This window comes from Periplaneta americana, chromosome 2 (genome assembly GCF_040183065.1).
Source record: "Periplaneta americana isolate PAMFEO1 chromosome 2, P.americana_PAMFEO1_priV1, whole genome shotgun sequence".
Taxonomy (NCBI): Eukaryota; Metazoa; Arthropoda; class Insecta; order Blattodea; family Blattidae; genus Periplaneta; species Periplaneta americana.
The window spans coordinates 99,806,959-99,832,757 of NC_091118.1; positions in this window are offsets into that span (position 1 = coordinate 99,806,959).

A 25,799-nucleotide genomic window follows, 5' to 3' on the forward strand; every position below is an offset into this window, starting at 1 on the left:
GCCTATGTATTTTAAACCGCAGGAGCAAGGGATCATGTATATTTCGGCTGATTGGAGGTATGGAAGTTTATATGAATACTCCCATTCATACAGACCTCAACCGGATTGGACAACGAAGGACCAATCAGATGCCAGAAGGAGAACCTACGACCTATCACCGCAAGTACTCCCCCCATCGAGACTACTATATACATACGAGCTCGCAGACTATTTCCTTATCCAACAACTGCTCTGAAGATGACCACAACACAGCAGTCGAAACGTCAGCCACCAACACCAAGACAACGCGGTAGAAGCCCCTAAGCTTATCCACACACCATGTACACCAGCTGCGGAAGCCTACGCGAACACTTAACTTATCTCTACAGGGAGAAAGTGTCATGAAGGACACCAAACGATTCACCTCATTAAGGATAAGGAAACAACGACAACTCAACCATTTAGCCTTCCTACTACGCTGCAGAGACACCAACATTCCCTTGCAGTGCATCTGGGTCAAGTATCACAATACACCGAAAGCCCATCGGATTATAGATCGGACAAGGGAGAGAGTTGAAGCCATGAGAAGAGAACTCGCACGGTGTGAAGCAGAACTATACCATCTTCATCTACAACTCACCCGGACCCTCACACCTGCTGATTGGCAAAACCTGGATGACATATCTTACCAACGCATGTATTGGGAACACACCGACACCAGAAGGAAACATATGGAGAAATACAACAAGTTAGCAGCCAAATTCCCCAAAGATGATTTCGAAAAGGGGAACTCGACGGTCATCAACCTATCGTCGAAACAACTGGACGCAGCCACCACCATCTCCCTACTTGCCAAAGGCCTCAACTTCACTATCACCCCACAGAAGAAACCTATACCTGACATTGTAGCCGGAGTGGAAACAGCGATTCAACATCTACCTCGGGAAAAGGTGGATAATATCAGATATGAAACAAGCAGAATCCTCAAGACAATCAAACTGCCTCCGTCCAACCTGGACAAGGACCAACGCTCCACCCTATGCAGCCTGAAGAAAAACAATGATATTGTGATCCTACCAGCAGACAAGGGCAACTCCACGGACCTCATGGATGCTCCAGAATATAATAACAAAATAACCAATCTCCTCAATAGCAACTCCTACAAGAAACTGGCGACCAATCCTCTCAACAAGATATGGAAAGAGACTACAAAACTCATCAAACAAGCCACTTCCATTAATGATAATACAAAGAAGAAATTACGAATAGGGTACGCCACATCGAGAATATATGGTCTTCCCAAAATCCACAAAGAAGGCGCCCCCCCCTCCCTCCAACCGATAGTGAGTGCCATCAATTCATCTACTCAGGCCCTAGCTCGTTTTCTGGCTACGAAGCTCCAACCACTCACTGAAGAGATCAAATCCAACTTCAAGGATTCATGCCATTTCATCGAGATTATAGACAAAATTAATCTACAGGACGGAGATCTACTAGTCAGTTTTGACATAACTTCACTGTTCACCAATGTTCCAGTCAACGAAGCCACCTACATCATACACCAGAAACAAATAGCTCAAGATCTGCCAACAGAATCAGCAACACTAGCAGAGTTCTGTCTACAATCAATCTTTTTCCAGTTCCAAAACAACTTCTATGCTCAGAATGAAGGTCTGGCGATGGGCTCCCCATTATCACCTATAGCAGCCAACATTTTCATGGAAGCCTTCGAAATTGAAGCTTTAGCCAACATACAACCATCACCCTCATATTGGTACAGATACGTTGACGACACATTTGTGATATGGCCACATGGTGAAGCAACCTTGCACATGTTCCTGACCAACCTCAACACACAGCATCCTAGCATACAGTTCACCATGGAATTAGAACACGAAGATCAACTCCCGTTTCTGGACGTACTGGTTAAGAAGAGAAGTGATGGCTCTCTCGGCCACTCGGTTTTCAGGAAGTCTACCCACACCAATAGATACTTACACGCCTCGTCACACCACCACCCAGGAGTCAAGAGATCGGTCATCAAAACTCTCACCGAGCGCGCTCATAGAATTTGTGACTCTGACAACCTATGAGCAGAACTTCAATTCCTACACAAAACCTTCAAAAACAACGGATATGACAACAACATTATAAGGAAGTCCACATACAAGAACTCACGACCAGAAGCACACGAACAAGATCCTGGATTTATGAACATGAAACAGAAGGCCTTTCTCCCATACATAGAAGGAACCACAGACAGAATTGGGAAATTACTGAGGAAATTCAATATCAAGACGGTATACAATGCCCCACACAAGATTTCCCACTCATTAGTCAAAGTCAAAGATAAACTTCCATACCTCCAATCAGCCAGAATATACATGATCCCTTGCTCCTGTGGTTTAAAATACATAGGCCAAACTGGATGTACGGTGGAAGATAGAAGGAAGAAACATATCCGACTCTGCAAATACGGACCATACGAAAAATCAGCAATAGCCTTACATTCAGCAGATTCAGGCCATGCCATCGAATTCGACAATATTAAGATAATAGATAAAGAAGACAACTTATACAGAAGACTGGTTAAAGGAGCCTTCCACATCAAACAACATCCCAACAACATCATACTTAGGAACGAGAAACCAGGTCTCCACATGTACGCGGCGCCCCCCCCCCCTTTCATCTGGACATCGGCACGGTATCAAAGTCACTCTTTCGGACCTTATGAGGGCCAGTATTTAATATGAATACTCCCCTTTATACAGACCTCAACGAAGGACCAATCAGATGCCAGAAGGAGAACTTACGACCTATCACAGCAAGTACTCCCCCCATCGAGACTACTATATATATATATATATATATATATATATATATATATATATGAGCTCGCAGACTATTTCCATATCCAACAACTGCTCTGAAGATGACCACAACACAGTGGTCGAAACGTCAGCCACCAACACCAAGACAACGTGGTAGAAGCCCCGAAGCTTATCCACACACCATGTACACCAACCGCAGAAGCCTTCACGAACAAAGAAGAAAAGTTACTGTACTGCCCAGTTTTCTCCCAAACGTTATATTTGTAATAGATAATGCGTCTCACGACACTGTAATGGAGAATAAGAATAAGTATCCTACTGCAGAACTAGCTTCAAACAAATGACATATCTTACAACATTCCTATGAAAGGAGAACCCATGCAACTTGTAAAAGTCCATCGTCTCTGCCTATCTTTCAAAATTGACACTTTCTTTTGCAAACATAAGCACGAAGCAGAGTCAGCTATTCAGATGAACTAAGTGAAGTGCCACTTCACCTGTTTGTATAATTATAACTTCTATAATTATATTCATACTAACAATTAACTCTAATTATTACTGTTTTTCAGCTGATATATACAGCATTTAGTTATTGTATAATGAATTGCTGTAACTGTCTGGTGAAAAGAATAATGTCAACTGTTATGTGTATCGAGTGCAGCAGTGTCTATTGTACTACCGTATAGCATATAGGTGAAAGTATTTGAGTTTCCATTCTCATTCAACACTTGGGTTCCATGGTAACGCAACGTGACTTCACACACTGAAGAAACATTTTATGTGTAAAGTGCGATTCTGAATCTTTCAGATAAGGAGAGCTTTCAGTTTTGTTGAAGGTGGAGAGTCATGCTGCAGATCTAATGGTACTAATAACTGAGAAGAGTTGAAGCTGGTCTGTAAGGATGGGGGAATACTGCTGAAGGGCGGTGGAATTTTACAGTACTACCTGACTTAAGAAAAGTATACTCATTTCTTCTGCCTAGGCAACAGCCCTGTAATGGTAAATTTGCTGGATTATGTTATTTTATCAGGAATACACCCCATATACATTCACAAAGTTAGAAAGTTGCTTTTCCGCGAAAAATAACATTAAGGTAGCAGCATATAATCTTCCTTGTCATAACCAATTGCCAATTTTGTTATATTCAAAAGTTTAACCCTCATAGTTGTACACTTAACGGCAAAAAGAATGGTTGTAAGTTCGTCTCCTGGTATATTATTATTATTTTTTTTTATTTATTTTTTATTTTTTTTTTTTTTTAGTTTTCAATTTATTAGTTTAAATGTGAAATGGCATTTCTTAATAAACTTTGTTATACCTGCCTTGTAAAAACATTATTGCCCATCACCTGTGGGCTATTAATAGGCCTGTATAAACAAAAATACTTGTTTCACTTCTTAAAAAACCAGACCCATATCAAACATAAATAAACAAAAAACAAACAATTTGTTAATATATTAACAAAAAAAAGGCCTGTGGTGAGGACTAGTATCTCGTCCATAAACTACCTGCATCAACAATTGGCCTCATTCTGCGCGGCATGGAGTCCACAAGAATATGGAACAGGTCTAAATTCATGGGCACTTCTTCCCATGCATCTAGAACTCTGTCCCACAATTCGTCAGCTGTCTGAATGGGTGATTGTTCTGCCCAATTAGAGTGTAGGATCCATTTGACTGTAGCCCACAAATTTTCAATCAGATTTATATCTGGTGATTTTGGAGGCCAGTCGACCAGGTCGACATTAGGCCTTCTTGTAAACCATCTTTGAATCCGGTTGGTGATTATCCTGCTGGAAGAAAAGTATTCCTTCTGGATATCGTTCTCGGGTGGAAGGGATCATTACATCTGCGAAAATGTGTTCATAGACTTCTGCTGTAAACCGACCATGGATATATTCCAGAAGTCATGCCCCATCGTATGCCATCCACCTCCAACACGCGACGCTCAAGCGACCCGACCTTTTAAGTCATGTCATGAAGCATTCATTGTATCGGTGATCATTCATACAATAAACTAGGGCAGAACCATCGTTGCTACTGGAGACAATTACCTCGTCGGAGAAAATGACGTTTCTCCAATCGAAGTTCTGTCGGAGAGTAGCATATGCTAGACAGTCCATAGCATGCTCCATTGTCAAATGTTCTCTCCTCCAGCTCGACGATACCATATGCCATGCTCTTTAAAACGTCTTCTCACAGTGGGGAACCTGGAAAGTTGGACGCCATCTTTTGTTGAGAGGCAGTTCTCAACTTCACTCAATAACATGGCGTCCTCTTCCCTTGTAGAGGTGTGCGGCTGACCAGGAATGGGTCGATTCACAACTTCACCATTCTCGATAAAAAAAAAATTTAACCCACCGCTTAGCAGTTGACAATGGGACTCCAATCTCTCTCGCCACCATCGACGCAGAATAACCTACGCAAACCAGGGCGATGACTTGTTCACGGAGTCGTCTCTCTGCCATCTTCAAGCGTAATGACGAGACAACGTTTTGTTAACAGACAGGAGTATTGCTTGGAAGAGATAGTGAGGTTTATTACAGTTGCGGCCAATGATCGAAATCCTCGGTGAGGCCAGATGCAACTAGTTTAAGTGCCTCCGATAGGAAATATTTATTTATAATATTAATCATTATTGTTATTATATTATTAATATCATTATTACTGTATTATTATTATTATTATTATTATGTCTTATTATTACTATTAATGAAAAATTGGTAATTATTATTTGGTAATTGGAGAACTAAGAGAAAGATTATCAGTAGCGAAGCGAGTAGAGCAACAAGTTAATATTAGAAGATTCAATATTCCGAAATTAAAGGACGAGGAAACTAAGCAACATTATCCGGTCGAAATTTCAAATAGGTTTGCCGTATTAGCAAGTTCCGACGAAGTTGAGGAAGAGTTAGATGTTAATAGCATGTGGGAAAATATCCGAGATAATATCAAAATTGCAGCTGAACAGAGCACAGGTTATTATGAAACTAAGAAAAAGAAACCGTGGTTTGATGAAGATTGTTGCATGGCAGGAGAAAGAAGGAAACGGGCAAAATTGAAGTTCTTACAGGATCCAGTTGAGGCGAATAGAGATAATTATTTCAATAAAAGACAGGAAGCAAATCGTACGCTTAGGAATAAAAAGAGAGATTACTTGAAGGAAAAACTGAATGAGGTAGAAACAAATAGTAAAAATAAAAATATTAGAGATTTATATAAGGGCATAAAGGAATTCAAGAATGGATATCAGGCAAGGGTAAACGTGATCAAGGATGAGAATGGTGACTTGCTTGCAGACGCTCATTCAATCCTGAACAGATGGAAAAACTATTTTGGACAACTACTAAATATACATAGGCCAAATAGGAATGATCGGGACGAAATTGAAATACAAACTGCTGAGCCATATATACCCGAACCCACACTTTCTGAAGTCGAAATTGCGATAGAAAATCTGAAAAATTATAAGTCTCCAGGTATTGATCAAATTCCAGCAGAATTAATACAAGAGGGTGGAAGCGCATTATCTAACGAAATTTATAAGCTTGTACTTGCTATTTGGGAAAAGGAAATTGTACCAGATCAATGGAAGGAGTCCATAATCGTACCTATCTTTAAGAAGGGAGACAAGACTAACTGTAGTAACTTTCGAGGAATATCACTTTGTTGACATCGTACAAAATTTTGTCCAATATTCTTTTGAGAAGGTTAACTCCATATGTAGATGAAATTATCGGGGATCATCAGTGTGGTTTTAGGCGTAACAGATCAACTATTGACCAGATATTTTGTATTCGACAGATAATGGAGAAAAAAATGGGAGTATAAGGGTACAGTGCATCAGTTATTCATAGATTTCAAAAAGGCATATGACTCGGTTAAGAGAGAAGTTTTATATGATATTCTTATGGAATTTGGTATTCCCAAGAAACTAGTTCGATTAACTTAATTAAAATGTGTCTCAGTGAGACATACAGCAGAGTTCGTATAGGTCAGTTTCTGTCAGATGCGTTTCCAATTCACTATGGGCTGAAGCAAGGAGATGCACTATCTCCTTTACTTTTTAACTTTGCTCTAGAGTATGCCATTAGGAAAGTCCAAGATAACAGAGGGGGTTTGGAATTGAACGGGTTACATCAGCTGCTTGTCTATGCGGATGACGTGAATATGTTAGGAGAAAATCCACAAACGATTAGGGAAAACACGGAAATTTTACTTGAAGCAAGTAAAACGATAGGTTTGGAAGTAAATCCCGAAAATACAAAGTATATGATTATGTCTCGTGACGAGAATATTGTACGAAATGGAAATATAAAAATTGGAAATTTATCTTTTGAAGAAGTGGAGAAATTCAAATATCTGGGAGCAACAGTAACAAATATAAATGATACTTGGGAAAAAATTAACACAGAATAAATATGGGAAATGCCTGTTATTATTCGGTTGAGAAACTTTTATCATCCAGTCTGCTGTCAGAAAATCTGAAAGTTAGAATTTGTAAAACAGTTTTATTACTGGTTGTTCTTTATGGTTGTGAAACTTGGACTCTCACTTTGAGAGAGGAACATAGGTTAAGGGTCTTTGAGAATAAGGTGCTTAGGAAAATATTTGTGGCTAAGAGGGATGAAGTTAGAGGAGAATGGAGAAAGTTACAAAACGCAGAACTGCACGCAATGTATTCTTCACCTGACATAATTAGGAACATTAAATCCAGACGTTTGAGATGGGCAGGGCATGTAGCACGTATGGGCGAATCCAGAAATGCATATAGAGTGTTAGTTGGGAGGCCGGAGGGGAAAAAGACCTTTAGGGAGGCCGAGACGTAGATGGGAAGATATTAAAATGGATTTGAGGGAGGTGAGATATGGTGATAGAGACTGGATTAATCTTGCTCAGGATAGGGACCAGTGGCGGGCTTATGTGAGGGCGGCAATGAACCTCCGGGTTCCTTAAAAGCCAGTAAGTAAGTATTAATGAAAAATAATAATTTCACTCACCAAATAAGCTGTTATGTTGTGAGTTTCAGTGATTGTTTCAGTGTGAGGAAGCAACCCATATTGTGTGTTGAAATTCCCCTTTCTTTCTTTTTCTTTTCTCCCTTGATAGCAACAAACAAGCCCAACAGATCAGTTTATTTTGCACCACATTACCACTTAATCATTTATGTTGCCCATACCAGGATGCAATAGAAACTCGCGTTTTAAGATTATCTGTCAGAAAAATTGTGAACGATGTCGTAGGTATCTCGGTAGACTCTCTCTTTATTTAAAACTTCCTTTCTTTCAATATTATTTCTTCTCGAAAAAGGACACTCTAACAATGAATTAACTACACCAGCATTATTTGTCGTATTTCTTTCTGTTTATATTTTCCCGAAATACATAACATTAGCCCAGATTCACTATTGTACTACGAAGTACAATAGTACAACACCCTCGCTTAAGACATAAGGGGAGAAAATAGTGTGGGTCTCTGCCTGCCAAAGAGCTGGAATTTTTGTTATTTATGGCCTATTTAGGAAGATGAGTTACCACTGCTATTCCCACCGCACTGTACCCTTGAGACCGGCCCATGGATGGGGGGAGTGAAACCTGACCAGGCCCCGAGGCCAGAAGAATTGTGCCTCAGCTACAATGTTTTAAGCAGAGCCTTCTTTAGTTACAAGCCGGGGCCATACGTCAGCAACACTGTAATTATCTGTCACCCGGAGGCTGACAGTACAGTACACGTGTTTGTGCTAATGCCGATTTCCAATGTAAATTAATGTTACAGTATAAGCGTGTGTCGATGGAATTATGTTTGCGGTCGTACCAAACGTTAATTGGTGATGTATTATAAACTAAATGCGTGTTGGTGATAAAAAAAAACAAGACAATAAATGAAAATAAAATGGTTGCAGTCTTTGGAAATTTTTACGGTTATGGATGACAAAGTAATTGACTATTCTATTAAATATTGTATAACCACATTTTTATATTCTTATTTGTGATTTGTGTGTATCAGAATTCTAGTCAAATTGTTGGGTCTCGCCTGCTATATCAATAAAGTTACGCCGTTTGTTTTCAAAGTCATTGTAAACAGCTGTTTTGTGATCCCATAAATGTTGCAGTTTTGTTGAAGATTCGGAATGCCTGCTATACGTCAGAACTATCTATAATTTGTACATGCATATAATCACTTTGTTGGTTTGGTCAATGTTACTTATGTCCCGCCCACTATAGAGACATAGGCCAATTTTACACATATTTAGTATAACTTGTTGCTTCTTTGACAGGTTAGGTTTGGTTAGTTTAGGTTTTTGTTATAGCCTACCTTGCATATACGATTATAGCGCAACATTGGCAGTGATAAAAGTGAAATATTCGTTCAGTGGGCGTTGGATACTCTACATTCACCGTATTTACATCCTCATACTTTTATTATAATAGATGTCAATAGTTTCTTCTGTTTACATTTTATTTTAAGCCTATTTGCATAATTCACATTCTTAGCTTGTTTTCTGTAGTTATATTTATTTAAAATTATATTTTAAAAAGTTTATAACAAATAATTTAGGATAACAGTATTGTTATGGTGACTGGCCAGGTTCAAACTAAAACTGGCTTCCTGGACATCTGAAATATTTATAGAAAAGCACGACATAATCACATGAAATTAAAATGCATATGATATCCTACACCTTTCATGGCAGAGGTGAAACAACATTAACCGGCAAAACATTGTCAATTTACTAGCCACATAATGGTTAATTGATTGGAATAGGGTATTGCGAAAGTACGTCATTATTTTATTTATCTTTGGTACGAGTAACATTTCTTTAAGTATTTATTTATTTTCCCTTGTACCACCAATAAAAAAACAAGTATGTTTTTATTTTTTTTTAAATTATAAGTGTAGTTGCTACGACACATAGGCACACAGCACTTTCTAGGCATCTGAAATATTTGTAGAAAAACACGATAGATAATCGCAGAAGATAACATTAAAATATATCCTAAACCTTTCACAGATGAAATACCATTAAGTCGCAAAACATTGTCAATTTGCTAGCCACAAATTTGTTAACTGAATGGAACTTAAGAATACTGCATAGGAACTTACGTCTTTATTGCATTATTGATTTTATTATTTTCGGTGCAAGAAATATCTTTTTTATTTATTTATTTACCTTCGTACTGTCAATAAAAACATGTTTTTTTTTGTAATTATTTTAAGTGGCAGCCTTTGTATGTAAGTAGTCTACTTACGCCGTATTCTGAAGTATAGCTAATTGATTGCAATAAAACACTATTTTCGAACCCGTAATAATTTACATCACTACTCTGAATTTTGATCTTACCTTTGTGCACGAAGTAATATTGAAAAAATACGCATTACGTATAACGAAAGCAATGAGCAAACACAATATCACTCTAAAATCTCCCGCCTCCACTCTGCGTTGCCAAACCTACCCATGCCCCGGCTTGTAACTAAAGAAGGCTCTGTTTTAAGCCATAGCCCTCTCTAGTCCAAAGACGTTATCATGGCCCGGCCCTGGTAAATGTGGCAACGTCGCAGCCCGTCCTATCAGCTCAGCAATGTGCCATGTGTTTCAGTGTAAGACGCTCTCCTCGCTTGTGCATTTGCGCCTATATTTCCATTGTTGTGATGTCTGTGATAACACAAATTTTTCATAACCATGTCAGATAGATGTATGTGTAGTGCCGGGCTGCTTAAGTAACTAAGATAAGACAATAAAAGCAGAAGGATAAAATTATAAGTTGTTTTCGATTTCCTAAAGATTCCGAACTATGCAGTAAATGGATTCGTTGGGTTCCACTGGCAGACTGGTCACCAATCAACATGTCTGTGGTATTAAAGGAACATTTTCAGGAAAAGTGACTTGAGCTTTGAGAAATACACCGGCAAGGACGAAAAGACGAGATTTCGTAAACGCGGTCATCCAGTTTTGTGTGAAGGTGCAGTTCCGAATGCGTTTCCAAATTTTCCTTCATATCTAAGCAGTGTGACTGAAACTAAATGAAAAAATCCGCAACAGAGGAGAGAAGAAATTGACAATCACCTTAAAAACCGAAAAGAAACAGACAGACGAAGAAAACCATGTGTAGCATTTTTCTAATTTTTTGGAAAATGTATCAAAGAAACTGTCTAAAAAAGACGGGTCACTATTTAAAAACGAATCTTGTTGAATAGTGTATGAACTAAAGTAACTAGTGCTCCTAAAATGACTGTTAGCGTTAGAATAAACAGGGATTTTAGTGAGGAAATGCACATGAATGGTGGACGTCTACCAAACGAAGTATTAATATGGATAGCCTCTAACTTGCTAATAGCTATAGAAATTCTTTGCTCACAGAATGAATTCGCCGATGTGCCGAAATTTTGTCCCGCATGAGTTCTTTTACATGCGAGTAAATCTACTAACATGAGCCTGTCGCATTTAAGCACGCTTATATACCATCGACCTAGGCCGCTATCGAACCCGCAACCTCGAGCACAGAAGGCCAGTACTATACCGACTGCGTCACCCAGGGCGATGTAACCTCAATAATTATAAACTAATTTTTTATTTATATCCAGAATGCCAAGTGTTACGATATGATTAGACTCAACAACATCTTGTCATTGCTGCACGTCGATAGCCTATCTAAGAAAACTTTCCTCGTTTTTTAAAGTATCCCCTTCTTCAATATCTGAAACTAGATAGTTCTTGTGCATGTTAGGCAATATTCAGAGAGTGAGAAAATGGTGAAGATTCAAGTAGATTAAATTCAAGTATAAGGAACTGTAGACTACGAAAATGGACGATTGTTTGGGATAGCTGCAAATAAAACTGATGATCTCGCGAACAGTATTGTACTGATAACTTTTTTAATTAGTGCTGCATTTTGGTAATTTTGAAAAGCTGATAAGTGATAAGACGTGTTGTGGTTAAACAACTTTCAGGGCCAGGTTCAGCAGAAATACAATATATAAAGATATCTTACAACAAATACATGTGGATTGAAAAACATTGTGTATCATAACTGACAATAATAGGATGATCTGTATTGTTTAGTGAACTCACCAAAGATTCAGGAAGTCATTACTTTTCCTTTGAAATAGAAAAACGATGTAGCCTACTGATTTTCTCGCATTTAACAGTTACGCAACAGGATAGGATGGCAACTAACGTCCTGTCCGACGTTGCCACGTAGTATGGGCCGGGCCATGACTAGAGAGGGCTATGTTTAAGCGCAAGCTTAAAGCCTGCGAAAATACACGAACTGCAGAAGCCAGACCTGGCACAAGCGATCCTGGCCTCAGGAACAAATTTTACTGCAAAACAGGTCTATATACATCACAAAGTTTTCAAATGCTTCTACAGCGATATATGCTTCATTCAAATAACTAATACAGTATATAAAACACAAAATTTGATTTCAGTTAAGCCAAGTGACCGAGGCCCGGCCTCACTTGCCTCAAGTCAATCAGCTGCTAGTGGTTTATTATTTATTAAAATTTGGGCATATTCTAAGAGATGTCACCACATAAATATAGCTTTGCGAGACATATATGATGGCAAATTTGTAATTAAAAAAAGAAGGTTGTGGGAGATTCGAACCTTGAGCTACTACTATTAAGTCGTTCAATATACCAATGCTGTAACGATTTACGCTACTGAGACTCGTTTCGGCATGAGACATGATTTTCCTGTTCATATTCGCTTTGGTTTATTTTGTATTTATCAATTTTATTATTATTTCATTCTTTAGAGGCCCTGATGTATATAGAATCAACTTTCCACGAGTCTTAAAATACAGAAAATTTAAATGATTTAATTATGTCTTTGGCCTACCTGGTGAACTACGACTTTGACGATAGCAGCATGCACGTTATTGTCTGAAACTTAGAAATTGTCAGCAGTCCATTCTTTTTCCCGTTAAGTGTAGCCTACATGTTGTTTCAACAGTGTACATAAATATTAATAGCTTATTATTTAGTGTAGTTAAGAGTAGGCGTACTAGTAATAAGAATGTTTAATGTATTAATCCTATGTCATAGTGTGTATTATACATATCACAGTCTAAGACATACAGTCACGCAACTCATACGTATAAAATATGCCAACATTTGACAGCTGGCGCGACAGTAGCCCTCTAGCGGCAGGCAAGTTAAAAGTGTGCACACGACATATGATAACATATCAGAAAACGGGTTTTGCGTAATTTGTTTTATATTTTTATGCTATACAGTAAGTGTATATGATTCTTATTAATTTTAATTTAGAATCCTAGAAGAATTTCACACGCAGTTAATCTACAAGTTTCAGAAGCTGAGAATAAACGTAATTCTTTCTGCTCCTTATAACTGAATCATGGAACTGTTCACGTATCATGGTTTGAAATAATATAATTGTTCGTACGTGGATGGTTAATTAAATTCATTCCTGAATATATTTATGAATCATTAGAACTCTATATTTCCTGTGAGAAGAGTCAAAATTAGTAGCTTCAAAATTGTAGGTTACATTGCGTGGTGAACTCCTCTCCCTATTTCCTGAGAAATTAACTATTTTCCATACCGCAAATTGGGGTAAACTCGGCCGCTGAGGTAAACTTGAAAATAAAAAAGGGAAAGATTTAAACCTTAATATGAACAGACATTGATTTATGAAGTTTATTATTTTTCATTTCTTAAGAACCGGTATTTCCTTTATTATTTTGAGTGACAAATAGTGCTGATATTATGGTTTAAATGTTTATGGCAAGTTTACCGCATTTTACATTACATTTCCAGTTTTCACACATAATGCCTAATTTTCACTTATCCTACCTATATAATACGTAATTTACATGCCCTTACTGTTAATATGACGTAGGTGAAAACAAATAAATGAACACACAATTTTGTTGAAAAAATTGTGACTTCAATTAACTCAGAAAATGTAGGCCTAATTTTATTTTCAGAGCAGAAGTGGTGTAAGTCAAAATGGGTAATGAGGGTTAAAGTAAACATTCTTTAAAATACAGCGTAAAGTAGCAGTTAATATTGAATTTATTTAAGGAGAGTTGGTCATTATCGCATGCAAAATAATGGTAAAAATAGCCTATCTTCTAGCAGTCATAAATATAATAGTCTACTATTTATCAGTGGTTTTTCATTTTTATTAGCTATGTGTGTATACATATTAAGCTTTAAAATGAAAAAGAATGGTGACTCTAGAGTAAATCTGTATCCTTAAATTAATTTTTTTAATTAAGCACAATTTTTTTTATAAATTCACTACATGTCTGTAATTAGGTACACTCTATTCACTTATTATAACACATATAGAATTGAAAATTTGACCACTTACTGCTAATAGATACTAAAACATACCCTACTAAAATTATTCATATATCTGTAATATAATGGGCATAGGGCTTATAGTAATCTTCACCGTCAATAAATTAAAAAAATGGAAGATTAGTATAAGCTCTATGCCAATAATATTACAGATATTTTAATAATTTTAGTAGGGTATGTTTTAGTATCTGTTAGCAGTAAGTGGCCAAAATTTTAATTCAATGTGTGCTATGATAAGTGAATAGAGTGTACCTAATCACAGGTATGTAGTGAATTTATATAAACATATGTTTAAATTCAAAAATTTATTTAAGGGTAAGATTTACACTAGACTAACCATTCTCTTTTCATTTTAAAGTTTAATGTGTATACATATATCACTAAAAAAATGAAATAGCTGTGATAAATAGTATTACATTTATGACTGCTTGAAGATAAGCTATTTTTACCATTACTTTGCATGCGATAACGTCCAAGTCCCCTTAAACTATTAGTAGTCAGTGAATAGCACGAAGGATATATTAATTGCTACTTTGCGCTGTATTTTACAGAATATTTACTTTAAATCTCATTACCTAATTTTGACTTACACCACTTCTGCTCTGAACAGCTCAAATAATCACTGGGAATGTAAAATCAACACCAATAGCAGTCATACAAATTATTACAGAAAAGATTGCTTTTTATATTAAATTTAAAAAGGCTCTTGAGAACTTAATACGTCTGCCACATGAATCTACACCAACACATCAGAAATCTATCGACACAGTCTGGATTTATTCAAGAAGTGAATATTTTGCAAAAGGATTACAATACTCCATGAATTCTTGAAAAATTAACACCATGATCCCTACTTGAATGCAATATAACGTTCAACTTTTGAAAAATATATAGAAAAAAAAAGACGAATACAAAAAGTATGGAATTACTTGCATTAAAAACTGTAGATACATTATCCAAAATCGGAATGGTTACACATTTACACATATGATTTCTACAAAAAAATAATATACTGTAACAGGTATTTACTTTGTTTTTATTTAAACTCTCCTTCCTGACATACAAATAGGTAACTGATAATGATAAGTAATAATAATGTTTTATAGAACACAATACGTAGGCTACCTACAACGTGGATTATTGGTTATTCCTGAGTTATGATTTTCTCATGGTCTTTAGGGAATCTGAAGAACGACAAATTCGGAGATTTAAACTTGTTGTTACTGCAATTTTCGTCATTGCACACATTGCCTTTATTCCGATGTATGATTAAAACGTTATTATAACATCTCGCATCCCTTTAAAGCACGTGCTGGCTGAACGAGACTATGGCCAGTGCCTTGCCTGCCGCTTGGGCGCTAGTGTCGCGAATGTTGGCAGAAAAAGTGTTGAAGTTTCGTGACTGTATGTCTTAGACTGTGATATATATATCAGTAGCTGGGACTCCTGCTGAAACAGTTACAATATCCCCACAGTTGGTACTCCTGCCGCCTGCACATAAGATTTGCGCATGTTTATGGCAACAGCAGTCACACTGAAGTCATTGGCTAGTTTGTTTCGTTCCTGTTTTATGCATATAAATGTACGGGTTTTAAGTGCTAATTAAGTTATGAGTGGTATTTGTTTCGTTCCTGTTCCATGCATATATGTAGCCATTGTCTAGTTTGTTTCATTCCTGTTCCATGTGTATGTGAAGCCATTGTCTAGTTTGTTTCGTTCCTGTTCCATGCTTATAAATGTACCGAGTTTTAAGTGCTAATTACGTTACGAGTGTTATCAGTGCTTGCGCATTTTACATAATGCCTCGACAAGATTACACATTACAACAAAGGATTTTTATGTACGACACATATGTGTCAACAAACTCTTGTAGGGAAGTTAGAAGGTAATTTGCAACACAATTTCGTGGTTTACCTATCCCACACAGAGAAATCATGAGAAGACTTGTGAACAAATTCAGGGAAACAGGGTCGGTTCACGATAGAAAGTGATTTAACTGTATGTGATTTTTATCTATGGTGGAACTTGAAAAATAAAGTGTATGCAACAAACCCCTATGTATTGGAAGAACTAAAAGAAAACATCAGGCAAGAAACTGACTCATTTTCCGATATTGAACTCTCGAGTGTGAATGAAAATTTCCCGAGAAGATACCAGGAATGGGTGTATGGAGAAGGACAACATTTCCAACATCTCTTATGATAAGATATGTGCTTATTATCAATGTAATTGTAATTATGAGAACGTGAAGCAGTAGTGGAGATGATATAATTGTTTCGGTGGGAGTCCCAGCTGCTGTGGCCAGTGTACGAGTCACTGTGCGTTGACTGCAGTGTGAAAGAAAAGCACTGTTCAACATTGTACAGAGCAATCCATATAAACTTTTACAACTTTAATGAGTTATAATTTCCTTCTGGAAGCTAGTATAAACTTGAAATTAAATTTAATGACCTCAGTGGCTCTGGGAGAATTTATATTGGTAACCCTCCATCTATTGTTGACTGTTATGACTATTGTTGGCTATTAATTAGTTCACAATGTCTAATTCTTGTAGCCATAATACGAGCCTGCAGTTCTAGATTCGAACACAACGGGCATTTCAAAGAGAATTTGATGTGCACAATGTTCCAACTAGGCCAGTAATTTTATCGATGGCAAGAAAGCTGGAGATAACTGGCTCGCTCCTCAGCGAGAGTGGAAAAACAGAGACCTGCAATGAGTCAAGATTGTGTTGATGATATTCGAGGACGTTTAGTGAACTCACCAAAGAAATCATTGTGCCAATTGAGCCAGGAGACAGACTACTCATGCCATATGTCTAATGATTCCATGAAACTTGTAGCCAGCTTCTTTGGTGATTGCTTGGTCTAAAAAAAATCTGTGGTCCTCTAGATCACCTGACAACCTCTCGGACTTCTTATGGGGTTCACTTAAGAACAGAGTATTCAACAACAGACCGCTGTCACTTGCTGAACTCTATGAGGCCATTAGGAATGAAACCAGCAACATTGACGAGGATACACTTCGGAGAACGTCACGGAATATGGTGCGATGAGTACAGTTGTGTATGGATGCAGGTGGAAGACATTTTCAACATTTACTCTGAGGAATCACCCACAGTTACTATGAAATTCAGAACAGATTGTACATGTTTGCTATTATTGGTTCAGAAGTTATGTCATTAAAATTGTAAAGGTTTATATGGATCACTCTATAGCACTTATTACACAAATAGACGCACTTAGGTACTTTTATAGGAAATGTTTATGAACGTGTGTGAAATATGTAGTGCATCATGGGTCATTCCATGGTTGCGTGTGTGACATTTTAACAGCAGATTCACTTACAAAAGACACTGTAGATTAAATGTTTTAAGAGATAACATTTTTATTTTTATATATTATATTAACCATCAATTACTTAAGTCAGTTATGAAGTTTTGAGTTGGTTAAGAAGAACACACTTAACAGAAATAAAATGTCAATCTTTGTTATGTGTGTGACAAAATGATACAACTCCTCACGCAAATGAAGATTTTATTACAATTCTGTTCTCTTGGATTATGAATATGATTGTAACTTGTTGGTGATATAAATAAAATGTATACTTTTGAGATGATATAATAGAAGTTGCTGAGGAACATTAACATTCCACGTAAATTCCAATTTGAAAATGTTGCGTGTGTGGCCGTTGCGTGTGTGACACTTGAAGACATGTTAAGTTTACATATTTCTATCAGCAGCAATGTGACATAGATATTTTTTATTTACAAAGAAAACAAAAAAAATACCACTGCTATTGAAATTAATTAAAAAAAACACATACAAATTAAAAAAATTTTTACAAACATTCATGTATGGTAAAATGCAACCATAGTAACCTAAAGGCAAATTGACCCCTGTTATTAAGCAAGTTAGGAGGTTTCACTTTCTTCAGGATCACTGACAAGTCCTCCCAAGATTTGTCCTCATTTACAGGCAACACCCAACACTTCCTTATACTCCATCACAATAGCAAAGAAGACGTCTTGTTTCCTGTTAGACTTTCCTGTTGCAGTTAAAGATACAAGTACAAAGTCCCCTGGCTCAAGTTTGGGTTTGTCCTCGTTGTTGCATGAAGATCTAGACGTCTTCTTCTTCTTCTTCTTCTTCAAGATGTAATAATTGGACTGTTGCTAATTCTTCTTGTTGAGAGCTTACAGAAATCTTCACCACACCTTCTTTAATAGGAGAAACAAAGTAAACTTTATGCAGGCTTGGAATTGGCTGTACATTTTTCCAACGATTATCCAGGAATGATGATACTGAATTCACTTCTTCTGCAGATGTAAATAGTGTTGTTACACCTTTTACACTCTCTTTGATACATCCCTTCACAAACTTTTCATAGGCTTCAGCAATGGTCATCATAGTACGTTTCTGTACCACTTCTTTCTTGCTGGTTTGAACATTATTTATGGTGACTGTCTTTTTTACCTACTGTAGCTCAGTCCTGCTTATGTCATCACGGAGATAAAACTGCATCATGTTATCTTTTGTTTCATCATTCAATCTTTTACGGTATCTTCTTTTTTTAATTTTTGTAGCAGATTCAGCCCTTTTGCAAATTCCGGCAATTCCTCAAATATAAATTTCGATACCACTGCTTTCCTTTCCCTTAGGCTGTTTGGTAAACCTCTGTTCACTTGAGAAACTACTTTCCCTATACTAAAAACCAGGTTATGAGCCGACTAAACCGGAAGCAACGTTTTGTTGTTCTCTTTCTGAGCTCTGTTGCCACATAGTGAGGCGAGATTCAAAGCGTGTTCAGCGTTTGTCACCGATATGTTTAAAATAACTACTGTATATAGTTCTCGATAACACTATCCACAATACTAGTAATTAAAATTACTGTTTTTAAGAAAGCACGAGCTAATGACGCTGGTACGAAATGCGACTCGTAATGCACGTGGTACTGCAAATGAACTGGCTACACTGTCTCCGTGATTCCGTTGCCAGATTTTCGTTAGCAGACGACATTTTCACGCGAGGTCCAATGAAAAGCTCCGTTCTCGTTCTCCCCTCCATCCCCCACACACAACGTGTCATCACTGCACAGGCTATCCCTCTAACCCGCACTTTCCTCTCGCCCATCCAACTACTTCCTGTTTCGTCGGTTCATAACCTGGCTTTTAGTATAGTGACTCCTATATGAACCCCTTGTTGGAGCTGCATTACTTATCTCAGGTACCTACTTTAGTTTTTCTCTGAGTCGCATCTGTCTTATTCTATCTTGCTTGCACTTTAGCTTTAACTTTATTTTATCAGTTCGAAGAGCTTATTTTTGTCTTTCCCTGTTTTTTCATGTTTTCTGTTGTAGGTGTGACATTTGATAATATGAGGCTAATGTCACACACGCAACGCAATTTTGAGTGCAAAATAGCCATGCTACAAAAAAAGTTGTCATATGTTAAAATTTAGATCTTGTGGATAACCTCACATTCAGAAAGTTTCACTTTGCTAAGTTAATTACTTTCTTATGGGCATAAATAAAATCATGTTTTGTGTTGCGGGTGTGACATATGATCTTAATATTTTGATTTAGTCCCATGTACTTGAAAAACTCATCTAATTTGCTTCAAAATTTCACAGTAGATTATGGAACGTCTACACAGCAAGTTTCTCACGCAACAACAAATCAGAAGAAAAGCAAAGATGATCAAAGCAGGCAACATATGCGGTGTATTTTTTCTTTTGTCAGCAGTACTATTAATACTAAAGTCAAATATGCATATATATTAAATAATTTAATATTTTCATGAAATTAACTGTTTATCTGGTATAAAGGTTCATCTACTCTAGAAATATGAATATTACAATTACTTTGAAATATTTTAATTTTTTTGCATTCAGAGTCCTTTGACATGGAATGACCCTCATGTATTTACTACAAAGACCGTTTGTAGATGGAAAAACAAGGAATAAAAAGTTATCTTTTAAATTCCGGACGACCTACAGTTTCACTTGCAAATCTGGTCTTTCAGGTAAAGCTCCCTGTAAAGCAGATTTGAATAATTTCAAGGGAAAAATTGTTCTGGGGCCGGGTATCGATCCCAGGATCTCTGGTTGAACGTACCAGTTTCACTTGATTTTTCTTTTTTTTTTAAATGCTAAGAAAATAGAAAAGTAATATAAAATAACATTAAAAAGTCTTAGTTTTCAAAGTTTACATTGTGTAGTAGCTAATATTTGCAGAAGTTAGTTTGTTGACCTTGTTTAACGTCCAGTACAAAACATAATGCATGGAATAGACAGTGATTCGATGATTTCCAAAATATAATGTGGTCAGTGCACAAGCATGAAGATTCGGGAGAACAATATGAAGTGCAAATTACAGTTGAGGACATGGAAAGGATTTGGAACAGTATTGCTGATGCAATGTAAGAATATGCGAGACTGTGGATTACTAAATTCAATTAAAGTGTTCCATTAAATAGACAGTTATTAATAGTGATTAAGGCAGTATTATATTTGGGTAAATAGGAGCTTGTGTTTAGAGGACATGACGAGTGTTTTTCTTCCACAAATTGTAGGAATTAAGAAATTATTATCACTGTTAATTTAGAAAGTTCTGCGGAAAATCAGTGCCATTATGATAAAATTAAAAGCATATTTAGTGGCAATTCAAAACCTTTCAAAATGAATTTATAGTTTATATTTCAGAATATAACAAGATCAGATAAAAATGAAATTATCATTGCAAGTTTCTTTACTGTTGAAATGAGGAGTATGCTGACACTCACTTAATGACTTGCAAAAAAAGAAATGGGCAGCCAGCAGAGAAATAGGTACAGGAGAAAGGAAAACAAAGGCTACTTTACAACAATAATAATAATAATAATAATAATAATAATAATAATAATAATCTTATGCAATCTAAGTTTGAAGTACTGGCTGATATGTAGGCCTACATCTATTATCAGGCAGTACATCTCACATGATGATATGTGTCAGAGGAAGAACAATTGTTTATATGCATCTGAAGTGTGATTAATGGAATATGTAGCTAATCGGCAATGTATGCATTGGAGGGGGGAAAGGAACTGGCCACTCTACCCCATTATCTCCTGGCCTAGTTACCTTATGAGTGATGCCTTATTTCTGTTACTTATGAGGTTCAAACCTGTCTTCGCACAGCTGACTAAACAACAACAATCTGTTTTTGGTAGATCATTGATACTTTTACAGATGTCTCTCCAAGACTCCCTAGAGGCCTTCTTCAACTCCTCCTTATACTGTACCTCCACTGTGAATCCTTTTACTGATTCCAGCTATCAGTATCTTGCTTGCCTTTAGCTGTATTATACAGCAGTCTAGTGTTTTTCCGAAGGTAGCTCAATTCTGATTTTCAATGGAACTTCCTGTTAACCATCCTCCTTAGATTACGTGGACAGTTATCCTCATAAAAAAAGACTTAAAAGCTGAACACAAAATATTAATGTTCACCTCGAAGTCTTTTTTTTTTTTTTTTTTTTTTTTTTAGAATGATTCCTAGGCAGTCCCTTTTGATTGTACTCCTCATGTTTGCCCTAGAGGAGTCTAAATTGGTTCTCCTGGAGTCCCTACAGAGCAGTGATTGTCAGCCCTCACTGAAATGGGTAGAGCATAAGCAGTGCAAGGAAATATGCTCCGTCATGCAGAAGGGAGAGCTAGAAAGCGTACCACAAATGTATGCTGTTCTGTAAGAGATACTAGTCCGAGGGTGCACTGTGCTGACGACCACTGCTATAGAGTCTTCTGCCAGGAGCTTGCTATTTGAAATTCAATATGTCTGTGGTCCGAAAGGGAAATTTCTTTAGACACCCTCCAACTGCCGATTTTATCCAGTATACTACAAGATACTAATGTAATGTCTATGATTTCCTCCCTTCTAACATTACAATAGGTAGGTTCACTGTTATTCAGGATTTCCAAATCCGTTATTTTTTAATTAGTAAGGACCTCACCCCTGACATTGGTATCGGTGCTACCCAATAGCCTATGATGAGAATAACTGGTATCGCACCTCACTACCAGATAAAGGTCTTCATTTCTACAGAAAGTAACAAAGTCCTCGGAATCAGAAGGGATATATACCGAGCATACAAGTTGTCTGTCAGTATTCTCTTTAAATCTCACCAGAACAGTCATAATATCCTGAGAACAGAACTTCGGTATTGCCCAAGTGTTCATATGCTTAATAAGAGTACATGTTCTAGGCTTCTCTATTGCACAACCACTAAAAATGAAGGAGCCTGGTATATCCAGACCCATAATATGGCTCACACAGATCCATGATTCCTGTATTAGGGTGATGTTTCCTTCCAGACAATACTCTCCAGGTAAAAACTGTGTTGGAGATTAGCCTCCTTTTCCTCTCTAGTTCTCCTTCAGCGTTGCTGCGCTAGGTCCCAGTAAAGTAAATGTTGCCTGGACTGCTCCACAGAAGAGCTACTTCTGTAGGAGTTTCTCTGCTGAAGCTGCCTCTATGTTGAGCACAAGTCTTACACTCTTAGGTTCAACCTTGTGCTCTAGCACTCTCCATTGATGAGTGTCAATGTTATGGTTTTGTTTAACCATTCTTTTGAGGGTGGTTTCTGTCTCCACAAGACGTCCAGGGATTCAAGCCATCTTGCTTATAAGTGGAAAGGGCTGCCATCTCCATCTTCAGCTTGGAGCCCTCCCATGCTTTCATACTGGGTACCCAGCTAGTTAGGATCTGGAAACCTCGTCCTAACACACAAGAATAGCCCCTTGGACCAGGCAGCAATCAACAAACCAGGCTAGCACGTCTGGCCGCGAAACCAGGTGGCCCGGGTTCGATTCCCAGTTGGGGCAAGTTACCTGGTTGAGGTTTTTTCCGGGGTTTTCCCTTAACCCAATATGAGCAAATGCTGGGTAACTTTCGGTGCTGGACCCCGGGCTCATTTCACCGGCATTATCACCGGCTAAATAACCTAAGCTGTTGATAAAGCGTCGTAAAATAACCTACTAAAATAAAAATAAAAACAAACCAGGGAACAAGCCCAGAAGCTCATCCTCAGCCTGGCAATTGCCTCCTGTATACTGTATTTGCCAAATGCTCCATGTTAAACTGAGTTCCCAAGGGACCCTTTGATGCTATAAGCTTCACTGCTCTCCTCTGCTCCCAAGCAGCTTCTCTTCTTTTTGAGCTTCAGGGTACCTACCTTTTCGTCTGGGGCCTCCATCAAAGTTTCTGACTTCTGACATATTCTGATGCCTCTTGTGAGGTCCCTGGCATGACGGAGTCATATTTTTTACGTCTCCCTTAGAGTCCCCCACAGAGCTCTCTCTGGATTCTCAGGTTTCCTTAGCTGAGCCCCTGCAATTGAGTTGATCCTTTCCAAGATTCCTCACCATAATCGTCTCTAGAGTCGCCCATTAGGGAGTGCTCTGATTGTTTTGTTTCCTGAGTTATTCCTACGAAAATGGAAGAAGTAAAGTCACTACCCCCAGAGGCCCCACAGAAGAAGACCCAATTACAATGGGGTTCGACTTGGTACCTCAAGGGGATTGTTCGCAACAATGAATATTTAAGTACCCCAGCATGATACCTTACACCTTGACTTAGGTACAAGATTGGGAAGTGGTGAGGATAAGATAGTGCAGACAGGACGTTGTAGATACAGTCAGGCACCTCAATTCAGATCTGCCCGGTATGGAAGTCCCTACCAGTAGCAAGCTACGGTCAGCACAGTCCTCAACGTCATTGGAGCACACAAACCTCCCTGCTTACACAGACAGTGTTACTTTAAGGCAGTGAGTGACCCCTGAGGAGGTGGCTATGGAGAATTCATATTATGTAATTCCTGACATCTTTAGCCAAATGGTCAGCTATTGGGCTATGAAAAAAAATTGGCCAAAACGGGTATCTACGTGAATCTAATTAACCTATATCTGGAATTGATATTGTCACAATGCCCAACATTACAAAGGCAATTTGGTAGTGAGAAGTAATGGATAATTCATTCACACAATTCGATGGGAATGTAATGGGAAATAGTAATCTCTTCTGCCATTTTTGCAGTAGCCTTATTTGGTAACCAATTTGGCAAACATTACCCAAGTTACAGTTTGTAAAACATGCTTTGAATGTCAATTTACAGCAGTAAACGCATACTGTAACTAAAATATATACGGTATTTCAAATTAAATTAATATTACGTACTGCTAATTTAAAGTTACCGCTAGTAAAGGCACAAAACGAATATTTGCGCATAACTTTCATCCATAACACACATCTCTCTATCATCATCATCATCTTCTTGCTTTGTTTAAAGATGTTCTGTTCTCTTTGAAATAGATTTTAACTTCCTTATATCTTCATTTTACACAGCTTCATATGAATATAACAACCTGCCCATTTTGAAGGCCTTTCATTAGTCAACAGTATCGAGAGTAGACTATATGCCATGGTCTATACCCCATTTCTCTGCTAATATCAAATACTGCTAATATCTTCAATCAATTCCATAATATGTTGTGCATGTGACCTACGTACATATGATTGACATCTCCCTCTTCATCATATGCACACATTGAAGATCCTATTTTTATCCAATACATTTGGGGTAAGAACCACCTTTAGTTTATTGATAATAGCATGGATAAATATATTGTGAATTTTATTTCAACTCAACAATAGGATTCTATTCTTCCAACAATAATTCCTTTCTACAATTCACCTTCAACGCTCTCGTCAACAATAGGATTTTCACTCAACACAGTATTCGTTATAGCACTCCACTGACGGCAATGACAATTTACTTGGACTATTACAAACAACAATGAACTGTTAATCTTAACTAATATTTACAAAGCACTATTTACAAATCAGAACTATCAGTTCTCAGTTCACAGTTCTTCTAGCTCAGTCACTCGAGTTCACAGTATCTCGAACCACAGACCTTCAGAGACAGTTCACTGTACTCGAACTCAGGTCCCTCCAACTGCGGTCCACTGCACTCGAACTCAGGCCTTCGGATGCTGACACAGTTGCGGACGCACACTCGAGTCGAACTCCGGTACACAAGACTGGCTTGCTCTGTTCACTGGCTTACTGACTGAACTAATCATGAATGACCACACACTCCTTCGCGTCCGTAATTTATAACCACAGCAACGTAACCGAGAAACTTCGAATTCGCGATTTTTCCACTTCGACGGGCTTCTGGAAGAGTCGGGAGGGTCCGTTCCCCTTCACCTCGCACGCCGCAGTTGCGCGCGCACTCCCTCGCCGCGTAGGCCCTTTCCTCTCTCTTCTCTCCGCCGTGCGCCGTCCCTCAGTGCTCCGTGGAGCCCGCGCGATCTTCTCTCTTGCGGGACGCTGGTCGTGAGTTCGAATCTCACGTCGCTGTCACAATATAATAGGATGCGAAACTGCGGTCAGCACCATCTGGATTTGGGGGTTTGAAATAAGGTGATCAGCGCCCAACGTTGTAGGTGGTGAATATTAGAACTACGTGTTGGGTACATTACCCAGAGTTCTCTATTTATCCGTTAGGGAGAGTAGAAGAGCCGAGATGGCGGACTGAAACTTGCTAATAAGTGAACATAAAGTGATACGTGTGTGTATAAGCAGTGTATGTTAAACAGTGATGTTTATGGACGTTGTAAAAAT